This window comes from Vigna unguiculata, chromosome 9, assembly GCF_004118075.2.
Source record: "Vigna unguiculata cultivar IT97K-499-35 chromosome 9, ASM411807v1, whole genome shotgun sequence".
Taxonomy (NCBI): domain Eukaryota; kingdom Viridiplantae; phylum Streptophyta; class Magnoliopsida; order Fabales; family Fabaceae; genus Vigna; species Vigna unguiculata.
In genome coordinates this window covers 10,075,683-10,088,094 of record NC_040287.1, presented here as the reverse complement: position 1 = coordinate 10,088,094, position 12,412 = coordinate 10,075,683, and positions in this window count along the sequence as shown.

The window sequence follows — 12,412 nt, the reverse complement described above, 5'->3', positions numbered from 1 at the left end:
TAGGCAACCCATAAGAAAAAAAGTGTTGGACAGACTGAGTAGTTTGACCTGCTGACTTACTTTCTCTCGTATAACCCACAGAGACCAAGAATAGGATGGGATGGGCTAATCCACATAACCCATGTTGTGTGGATTTGTCTCAAAATGTATCCATATCTTATTATGTGTCTATTGATATGAGTATTGTGAGGGTTTGTCATTAATTAAAATTATTTTCGAGAGACTTTTTTTATCGGTTCTTATTTTCTACAACTTTAATAACTTGAAATTTAATTTTGGTTGTGATTTTAGTTATATGCATTTGTTATGAAATTTTTAAGGGACTTGTATTTAAAAATTAGAAATTATAAAATGATAAATGATATTTATATAAAAAATATGGTTATAAAATTTATTATTTCTACTAATTTAATTAAATAAAATAAGGTTCTTAAAATATTAACTAAGAAAAAAAATTATAAAATGAACAATCTTTTATTGTTATAACCGAGAAAGAAAATTATAAAATGAATAATCTTTTATTTGAATGAGCCGGTTCCCAAGTTCACATGTTAAATGTTATGTAGAGCGGATGAAAAAGATTAACTCACATTTCTTGTACGAACAAACCAAATGTAGTTCACTTATTTCGATTCAAATGGTGGACGGGCCAAAAGAAAGCGTACCAAATTGTATTACATACCTAATTATAATACCCATTGAACTAAGTATAAATAAATTTACTTTTGTTTAATTTTATAAACTTTATTTATATATGTATAGACGACTATGCAGCCAGAGCGAAGTGATTTTAAGGAAACATGTTTTTCTTTGTCAGTAAAAATAATAATCATAAAATAAGAAACGTATCAAAATTATTTGAAAATGACGAACTGTCTTCAATAATCCCACAAACGTGAGAGTTCGTAAACAAAACTAAACTAAACTAAAATAATTTACTCCCATATAGAATATGAAATTTCACAGCAAGAGAGTGAATTTTCAATTTGATCTTTAAAAGTGTTAGCTATTGTTATTTTTTACTTCCTCAGTTTAATAAAATATATTGACAATTCATTTTAGTATAAAAATTTAAATATTAATATTAGCGTGCTTTATTTATGAACTAAAATAATGATAATTACTTAAATTAAGAGACCGATAAACATATAAATGTATATATGATAATTTTTTTCCTTAATTTTAGATGCTATCATTAAAACTTTCATGATGAAAATTATAGTTTACACATACTAAAAGAAAATATGTCTAATTATCGTTTATATTTATAGTCTTGCCTAATGATCCTATCAATTCAACAACTCATTAATGGTAGACATGAGATCTAAAATTTGAAACTTATTATTGTCATCATACTTTCAAATTCAGCCCCTTATACTTTCTCTCTCTTTTCTTTTTTTTTCTTCTTCTTAAAATTGGGTTGGTATTTCACTTTGTCCATCATGCAAAATAGTTATTTGCTAAAAACCATCAAAATATACATAATAATTATTTCAGTATTTAGATCAACTAATTAAAATTTTTGTACAAGCTAATTTAATAAATTATTTAAATGCATATTTCAAACATCAACAATTAAAGAAGATACACTACCGGAATAACACGTAAACAAGTTGAATTGGTCAGTGATTTATACATTCAAATTGTACATGACCTTTCAACCCATTACAACCTTAATTTATTTTAGACCTGTCTAATACGATAATACAAATTAACAATTTAGCACCCTAGAATTAGACCAATGATTTTCTTTTTTAGGAATGGGTCCATATAATTCTGATTTTACCTATATATCTAATATCTTGGTGAAGAAGGACAGAAACAAGAAACAATGAATTTTAAAACAAAGTACCATTGTCTTCACAAACGCACTTTCGTTGTTGGTCATATACGAAAAAGCACATTCACTATGTCTTTCCATGTTGCCATGTCTTTCTCACTCAACCTTATCTTTGGGTAAAGGCCACCAATTAGGGAAAACAAAGGTGTGGATGAAAGTGTGGTTGAAAACAAAGCATTTGTAAACTTTCATTAGAAGTTACTTTTTCAAGAAATACTCATAGCCTAAGTTTTTGTAGGACTTCGTTATATGTGATTGCTTTTAACTTGTTTCGAGGTAATTACTAATTTATTATGTAATTATACTTGTTACGATTTTATTTATGTGAAAATGTGTTTTTTACTGAAGAAATTAGAATCTCTCGCTTTGAAATTTATTATTTAGACACGTGAGAATTATATTGGGTAGAAAATAAAGTTAAAACAGTAATTATTTTAATTTATTGGAAGATGTGATCATGTTCACGAAAGTAGGGGACGTGCTCCCATAGAAGAATGATTTGGACACGTGTTATATTTTGTTTTTAGAGATTATAACCATTTATAAGCATGATTTTGTAATGTGTTTTTATGGGACCAAACTATAATTTGCAATTCAGTTGAAAGGTTCGTACGTATGATATTTAACAAATCTTTTCTTGCTCTGAAAGGGTTCCGAGGACGGCGTAGGGGACCTATAAAAGACACTCTGATGGCTAAGTCAGCACTGTGATGTCAGGGTTTTAGAGAATAATTTAATGCGTAATTAATGCATAGAACAGTGTGCTATTTATACCTTTTTACCTGTGGGTCCTACCTGAAATGGGCTTTTTGGTCCAATATTCCCTTTCTGGTCATTTCTGGATCCAATGGTAAGGAGAGAAATTACCAGGAGGTCCTTCGAGGGTTGGCGATGCTCGGTATTCGGTCATGAGGATTTTTATGGGTACTTCTTGTCTGTCTTGACCATCTAAAAGGTAGTTGGACTCGTCTTTGGTCTTGAGTGCAGAACAAATAATCTGGAGAGGGGTACTCGGTGTAAGGTGTGCGGCTTTAGGGAACTGTTGGCAACCGCACATTGCGGAGGGGGACGTCTAGTGCAGGGAGTGCAGCCAAGAAGGTCGTTGGTGGCTGCATATTACAAGGGGAGACCTCTTGTACAGAGTATGCGGGCCAAACGTTTGCTGAGGGCTGTAGGCTATAGAGAGGGACATCTAATGGAGGGTATGTGGCCATGAGGTTTGCTGAGGGTCGTATACTATAGAGGGGGGGTATCCAACACAGGGTATGTGGCCATGAGGTTTGCTGAGGGTCGTATACTTTAGAGGGGGTATCCAACACAGGGTGTGCGACCATGAGGTTTGCTGAGGGTCGTATAGTTCAGAGGGGGGTATCCAGCACAGGGTATGCGGCCATGAAGTTTACTGAGGGCCGTATACTTAGGTGTGGTTGCGACATAATAAATTACAAAAAGTCATCTTCTTTAAGTTGTAGTCATAGATTTCATTCAAAAATAATGTGTAAAACTTAAGTTGTGATTATTTTAGTGTGCATGTGTCAAATTATTAGGATTATGTTCTTTCATTATTTGATGCATCTAAAGTTATTGAATTGGATCTCGATAACAATATCGAAGTTCGAGAAAACTGTATTATCTTTTAAATAAAATAAGAAATAATTTTGTAGGATTAATATAATTTTGGATATCATATTTAGACTTTACAAAATAAAAAAAAATGATTGTAAATAGCGCATTTTATTATGTAGTATAAAGTTACCATCCTTAAAAAAACGTAACGCATAATAAAAATGTGATTGACATTTTCAAAATTATTAACAAAGTATAAGTTAGGGTTTAGTTTAGATGAAAGCGTAGTCCATATTTTGGGTGTCTAAGTATAGGTCACGTTTTGAATAAATCATAGTTTATACTCAGACGACTAGATTGTAAACTACAGTTTTACGAATAATCGTAATATATACTATTTTGAATAGGGTTAATTTGTGAAATTTTTATTTGTCCCCGAAAGGTCTTGTTGTATCTCATTAACTGCGAATTTGTTGTTTTTCTCCTACTTTGTGAAATAGAGGCTTTTTCCTCCCTTTGTCTTCCGTAAGTTATTGCGTTGAAGTTTGTTCTCTCTTCCTTCTTGTTTTCTTTATTCTCTTTTCATTTTAGTCTCCTAATATGTTAAACTACAAAATAGTAAAACATTTTGGAGTGACACCATTGTAGTCCTCCCATTGTTTCTTTTGAGCTTGTATTTGCATTTGGAGGTTTATGCCTACGTTTTGGGTTTACCCAGTGACATGTTTTTGTATTTTGGGTCCTGTCATTGTGTTTTGCATTTTGGATTTTCATTTTGGGTCTTCCCATTAATGTTTTTGAACTTCTGCATTTTGCGTCATTGACCTAGTGACTTAGTGAGCTTCTACATTGTTGCGCTCCCAGGTTCCTCTCTCGTGGCTATAAGTTTTAGAATTTTTATGTGATTTTTTATTTTTTTATTTGAAATATTTTTTTTAAATATGTTGAATTTTTTTTTTTAAATATGTTGATTTTTTTTTTAAATGGTTTATTGTATGCTTAAATTTCGTTTGTTTCAAATTGTTGTTGCATTGAGTGATCCTTAGTTTCTCATTTGAAATTAAATACAAAAATTTGTACTACTTCTTGTTTTTTTTAGTGTATATTTTATAAAATTAATATAAGACGAGACAATATTGATAATGTACATGTATTGAATCTTGAATTGTCTGGATAGATAGTTTAAAAAGATTAATCATTTGTTAATAGTTTATTTGTGCATATAAATTTTATATACATATTTTAAATTTCATGATTTTTTTCTAATTGTATTTCGTATTAATTTTCGGGTGCATATTAGGTTTTGATTGATAATTTCTTTCATTTCATGCAACCTAAAGACCAATGTGAATGACAATTTTACGAAATTTAAGAAATAAATTTTAAAATTGATATTTACCAATGAACTAAAGAAAGTGAATCTTTTCGAATGGCATAGGGTAACACCTTGAATACAAAAGTGGGGTGATTTCATTCAGAGAATCTTGAAATTGTTCATACAATTTCAGTACATATACGTATGGATCTGGATTGAATTAATTCAGTACATTAGTGTTGAGTATGAGAGATACGTATAAGAATTATACAATTACCGCAATGTAATGAAGGTAGAAGTGGCGATGAAGTCAAGTTTAGATGTCCTTATGTCAATTTTTATGGAGAAGGTTGTATGCAATTGAAATTAGGGAACATTATGATGGTTTTCTTAGAAGTTATACAACTTAGACATAACACAACTGATTAATAAACTTTCCAACTATATCCTAAACTGAAGATGTTGATTCTACCATGGAAGAATGATTGGTGGAAATTAGACTTCCCAAGTATTTTCTAATGATCGCATATTATACAGAAAAAAATTTGAATGATTGAAAAAATGTCTAAATGGTAAATTTTAAGAAAATTTCTTAGCAAGAGTGGGTTGAATTAGCTGCGACTCAAATAATAATTTAACAAATATTAAATAATTACAAATTAAAAATAAATTACGAAATTAAAGATAAAAAAATTAGTATAATTTTTTGTAAATTAGTCGGTAAAGTAGAAGTGTTTTAATAATTTATAAAAGAGTCTGATGAGAATATAATCCAGAACAATGCAACTAATACAAGATTTTTCTGCCGTACGAATATATCTTTGATTTGGTGCAAATTGGTATATAACGTTTTTATATAAGGAAACAATATTTATAAACTAACACGTCATTAAATTGAGAGATACAACTAAAGATTTAAATCTAATAAATAAAAGATTATATTAAATGTGATAAATTATAATTACTAATAAAATAAATAGATATTCTGGTCCTAATATTTATCATAAAAGAATTGCTACTTTACATTCTATCCCTACATAATTGATAAAATTTAATTCAAAAGAAGAAGTACCCTTTTCCATGTTGATGTTTGTTAACTTTAAACTTTATCATGATAATAATATCAAGAAAGTGAGTGATATTTGTCATATATAAAGAGCATAATCTTTATGTGATCCAACTCTAATCATTGTGTAAGAGAGAGTCTGAAAAGGAGCATGGCACTAACTTCTTTTCTTAATCCCACACTCTCTTGTCATCATGTTAACAACCAGAGAATTAACACCAAAAAGTAAGTGCATATTCCTTTAACCTTTTGCTTCATGCTACATCTTAAGTTGATTCTCTCATAATTAATCTGCAATTAAGAATATTGTTAATCATATTATACACCATAGGTGGTTATTACTCATGTGATTCCGGTTAATCAGGTAGGACTTTGAAAATATTGAATACGAAAACCATGTGCTGCTTTAGACACCGGCTTTATAAATAATTTGAGGATGAGTTTAACTTTATGCTTTAAATTTTCTTATTACGGAAGGAGCAAATTGAACTATTTTTTGGATTGCAATCATACAAAATTAGATGGTATTTGAATGAGAAAATTATTAGAATTAGGAACGATAACGAGTCAAACTGGGAATGGATAATGTTTATTCGTAATTCGATTCGCAATAAAAAAATTTAATCGTTGTCAGACTTATTACCTGTACGAGAATCGATATAAAAAATATTAAAAAATTATTTTAAAATTTGCGAATGAAATACCTACAAATATTTCAAAAAAATATTTTATAATTTTTTAAAATTAAATTTAAATAACATTATAAATAAATATAAAATATAAATTAAATTAAATTAAAATTAAAATTTAATCTAATCTAATAAAATATAATTAAATTTGAATTAAATTTAACTTAATTTAAATTTGAATTTGAATTTCTCATAAATAATAAATACTTACACGTACAAATAATATGATATTCATACTCAATTTATTTATAAATATATTAAAATATCCGTTATCTGTTATCTACTGATAATAAATATTCACGAATATCAATTATTCATCGAAGATTTAAAATCTTCGGACCACGTACGAAATTTTTTTTATATTTCTTATTAAAATCACATGTTCCTCTTCTATGAACAATAAAAACTGCAAGTCGTACTTTCTTTTACAAGAAAATTTTCTAGCAATTCCCACAAATTATTATATTAATAAAAATTATTTAAGATATACTCAATGATAAAAATATATATATAAAAGAAAAAGAGTTTTGTTCAAGATTTTTTTTATGTTTATTAAGAATGTTATAGAGTCTTGGAATTAAAAAAAAAAGAGTAAAGTTAAATATGTTTTTTATTTTTAAATTATTATTAAAAATGTGTAGTTTGTCTTGAAATTAAATTATATATTATTTAGTTCCTGAATTTTATGAAAGATAAATATCATTTTGAACCAACGACAGATAAACATATGAAACTTTATTTGTAATACGAAAAACTCTCCCCACATTATTTATTATTTATTAGAGAGAATGTTTTAACTACTATAAATTGCAGAAACAACATAATGTATAATTTATATCAGGGACAACACAATTTTTGTAAAATAGTTTGAAAGAAAAACATATATAACCTGAAAAAATAGAGTAAAAACCATAAATAAAGATTTAAGAAAATTATTGTAAAATATATTGGACACGAAATTTTTTGTAAAGAATGAATATTTAAATATGCTTTAAAATCTTAATATATCTTTAATTTATTTAAACTATTTTTTTTCCTATTTTTCATTTATTTTCTGGAATCAAAATTAGAGGGGTGCAAAAGGATGAGATTACGACAAGTCTGGAGAATAGCACTGACACAGTGACCAGTGTCGGTGTTTTAATGTGACGAGATACAAATTCTTATCGACTTTGTTCTCTCAGAATTGGACGAAACGTTTTTCCATTTCCTCTTCTAATATCGAATAATTTTATTTTTGTTCTAAAAATCAAATGTCATGAAAATCTATTCAGCAACAAAAAAAAAAAAATAGCACTTTCCATCAAATTTATAAAAGTTATTATAGATTAAGAAGTTGATTAGTTTGAAATAGAAGTTGAGAACGTTAATCCAATTAGAAAGTGTTAGAAGGAAGTGAGAAAATGAAAAAAAAAAAAAAAGGCAATGCCAGTTGTAAGTCAATAATAATAAAACTTATAATAATGGACGGCCAACACAGTTCGTTCATTCAGCGATCTTAAGGATAAGACGTAAGAGTATTTGTCGGTCGTCCAATCTTTCTTTCAATTTTTTTTTAAATATATAAATTTTTTTAACTTAATTATGTTTATTTTTTATTTTTAAAATGTGGTTTTAAATCAATTATTGAATATTTTTTATTTTTTATTCTGATTTGTACAGAAAAAGATATAATTTAACAGGTAAAATTTAAGTTTTAGACATCTAATATTTTCATGAATAATAATAATAAAAATAAAAATATCATAATAGTTTAGTCTATACAATTTATAACAAATAAGAACATATTTATTTTTCAATTTTTCTTTAAATTTATTAGAATTTTCTTTCTTCATTTTCCATCTGTGCTAGTAATAGACACACTGCTGTATCGTTCAATCATTATTTTCACAAACTCTCGTAATGGCGTTTACGTAATTGGGTTCTCCAATATTCCTCGTAATGTTCCTCCCAAAAAAGATCTAACTCCCCTTTCAAATTATTCACTTTTTTTTCACCCATGTTACCAATCCCTTTCTAAGAATATTCTAATCATTTTCGATTTTGTATAGCTTTTCTAGGAATATACTAAAGGCCTTACTTCTAATAAACAAAATAAACAAATAACACTCATTTTTATTTTAAAAAAATATAATATTAAGAAAGTAATTAAATATAAGATTTTAGTGTGGTCGTTTAATAGCAAGGTCACTATTTACTTTATAATGTGATCGAATAACCAATTGTTTTTCACTTAAAATATAATATTTATAATCGCTGTGGTCAAAATATATATGTTAAATAATATATTGTATAGCAATGTCACTATTTGTTTTATAATATGATCGAATATTTCACTTAAAGTATAATATTTATAATCGTTGTGGTCAAAATATGTATGTTGAATAAGATATTGTTAATTCTTATTATGTTATTATTTATTTTCAAACTACATTCTTTTGTCTAGTGTATTTGAGTTAATTAACATTTCAATTTCTTTAAATTATTTATTTTCTTAATTTGATATTTTTATTCTTTAGATAGACTTAAATCTCACAAATGCACTGAACTTACAAACATTTTCAAAGTTTATAAAAACCTTTATTCCATAAATTCCGTAAACTTTATAAGTTAAACTAAAATGATGTCTTCGTCAAATATTATTGTTTTACAATGGTTTTGTAAAGACTTGAAAAATAAATAAAGAGTAGATGCAACATCTTGCGAGGGTTATGCCCTTGGAGTAACAGTTGACAGAAGTTAGTTAATTTATAACAATCACTAATCACTAGTGCAGAAATTCATTTTTACCTCGCCTTATATGTTTTGGTTGTCCAGGAACCGAAGCATATAATGACGCGGTGACATTTTTGCAATTTTAGACAACTTTTATGTCTTGGTTCAGCTTAACCCGAAGCAAAAAAGGATCATATGCTTCGGTTCGCCAAAAATCAGTGCCAAAGGAGGCTCATATGCTTCGGTTACACAGACCCGAAGCCAAAAACTCATTAGTCGTTACCTCTTTGGCCTCGGGTGGGTTTGAAACGGTGCCAAATAGGGCTATATGCCTCAGTTCAATTAATAACCGAGGCCATATGGATTAATTAGGGCACCAAATTCGTGAGTCCCCCTTTCTCTTCTTCCCCGCGCCCCTCTCTACAACAACACACTTTCTCTTCTCCCTCCGGCATGGCTGTTCCAGGCGCGGTGGTGATGTCGTCGACGTTCCAGATGCAACAATGGTGGCTCTGGTGGCGCGGATTCGCTGCTGCTCCGATTTGTTCGAAGGTGGTGGTGGCGTTGCGTTGTTGCAGTGGTGGTTCGCTGCCTTCGTTCGTGGTGGCGCTGCTCTCTACATCTGGTGCGTTGTTCACAGTGGCGTGATGGTGGTGGTCCACATCTGGATGTGCGTTCGCGTTTCGCGCAGGTTGTGGGTTTGTGTTTCTGTTGGCTGCAGGTTTTCGCGCAGTGGTGCGTTGCGGAGAAGAAGACGAAATTGTGGTGCGGTACGTTGCTTCTGACAAGGGTGGCGGCTGCCATGGTGATGGAAAGAGATGATGAAAATTAGGGTTGCTCGAGCATGGTGCAGATGTGTGGAAGAAGATGGTGATGGCTGCTGCGTTTCGCCGGCGAGGATGATTGGCTTCGATTCGAATTTGACCTAAGGCAGAAATGGAACTCTATGGCTTCGGATAACAACCGAGGCCAAAAGGGGTGCCTTTTGGTCTCACCCCAATATGCGTTGGTTCTAGACCCGAGGCAAAATGAGAAAAATAACCGGGGCAAAAAGTCTTTACTGCAGTAGTGAATACTCTATTTTGATGATTTGATTTGATAGTAGTGAGATTATGATCAATGCTTTATTATGAGAAAGGTAGTTCTGATTAGTAGTTTGGTATACTTGATTTGTTAAATATTGAGTATTTAATTAAACTAAAATCTTTGATGATTGTATGACTTTATGATTGCTAATTGAATTGGATATATCATTTTGGTCAAATTGTTATATTTAAGACATTTTTGAACTAACTAGTAGTATTTTGTTTTTCAATTGAAAACGGAGTAGAGTTGTCTAGATAACTCAAACTGATGATTTGATGTATATGTAGAATTCTAAAAAGTATGCAAATTTGTTGGGTGAACTAGCTAGTCGCTAGACAAAAATGTGACTTTGAGATTTCAGAGAACTCGAGTGGTCTTACTTGTCGGGTGAGCTTTTGAGAAAAGCTTTCAAAGATCTTGCTCGACGAACGAGTAAACCACTCGCTAGACAAAAATCTTTTTGTGAAAATCTAGTGAGTTGAGGTTGGCTAAGTCACTAGGTGATCTCTATTTTCGCTAGGTGAATTCATTCCCAAATCATCATGTTACTACTATTTGTTTCATTTCACTTATTTAAGGTCAGCCAAATCAAACAATTGCAACACATTCTTTGCATTAACTAAAATCATGGTCATTTATTTTGTTTGTTGAGCTTGGTTGTCCTCAACAAAAAGAAACTTAGTCATCTTCTCATTTAGCCTAAAGAGCTAGAATGACTACAAGAAATGAACGTCTATGTGAGGTGTGACTCCATGTTGTTTAGACATTGGTTGGCTAGGTCATTTACATAAAAAAACAAGTAGCTCGTTCAATGGTTTTAACTACAATCTTTGTTGCATTTGGAAGATATTGATTTCTCCAAATACAAATTCTCATCGATGGTGATAGTGTAGTAAACTCAAAGATTAAGACATTGGAAGATATTTTGACTCTACATTATTCTTGTAAGGAGCATTACGTAGAAGACATTTATCCTTTCTTCCTTATTTCCTTTATGCTTTGGAAGAAGTTGAATGAAGTTTCCATCATGAGATGCTATATCATACACCTCTCAAACTCTATGATGTGGTCCTTGAACCTCATCTTATCCAAGATAAACTAGTTGCTTATTTATTGTCAAATACTTACTTCCAATGTTAGTAGCTTGTACAATTTTTTTTTATTAATGAGCATCGCATCAAAATGCTTAGCTTACAAAACATTTTTCATTATTTTGCCTTGAAGGTACTTTTAGTCACAACCTTCATAGTAATAGTCGTTCACATGATCACCCTTAATGGCTTGACTGAAAACCAGTTGATAAACAATGATAATGTGACCTAACATACAAAAGATGATGTATGTCTTCCTTAGTACCTTCGCAATTCAAGGTATATTTTTTGCTTTATAGTGAAAAAGCCCTTACTATCACATCAAATTAGAGTCATTGTTAAGGCAAGTATCCTAGGATCCAACTCTCTTACATTGATATAATGCTTAATGAAGATCTTGATGGGTGTGATCATTGTTGCCTTGGGTGATACAAACTTATAAATCTATAGTTCCCTTTTGAGTATAATCCCTTATAAAGAGATGCTTAATGTCAATATGTTTGAAATAAGAATGCAATATATGATTTTTAGAGATACTAATGACAACACTATTATCGCATAGAATATGAATGTTACTTTTATAAGCATTATGATCTTTTAGTTGACTCTTGATTCATAGTAGTTGAGAAAAAAAACTAGCCACTGAGATATATTCTATTTCAACTATTGATAGTGTTCCAATCTTTTGTTTCGTGCTTGCCAAAGATACTAGGTTCTCTCAGATGAAGTACCCCTACTTGTAATTTTTTTTCTCTCCACTTTATCTCCATTGTAATTTGCATCACATAATTACAAAAATAAGGTTAGTGGTTCTGAGGAATAACAAAAAAGTACTTTAACAACTATTAAATGAACTTCTCATGGATTATATTGGAAATGTGCACATGAAATCAACAAACATAATAGTTGGTTTAGCATTGTCTTGGTCATATAATCCTTCGTAAATGGACTTTAGCTTCATTTGAGATATGAAGGATAAGTTTTCTTGGAAGGTATATGTCATCCTCACTCGTTCAATCAGATCTCTTATGATAGTCTTAGGTA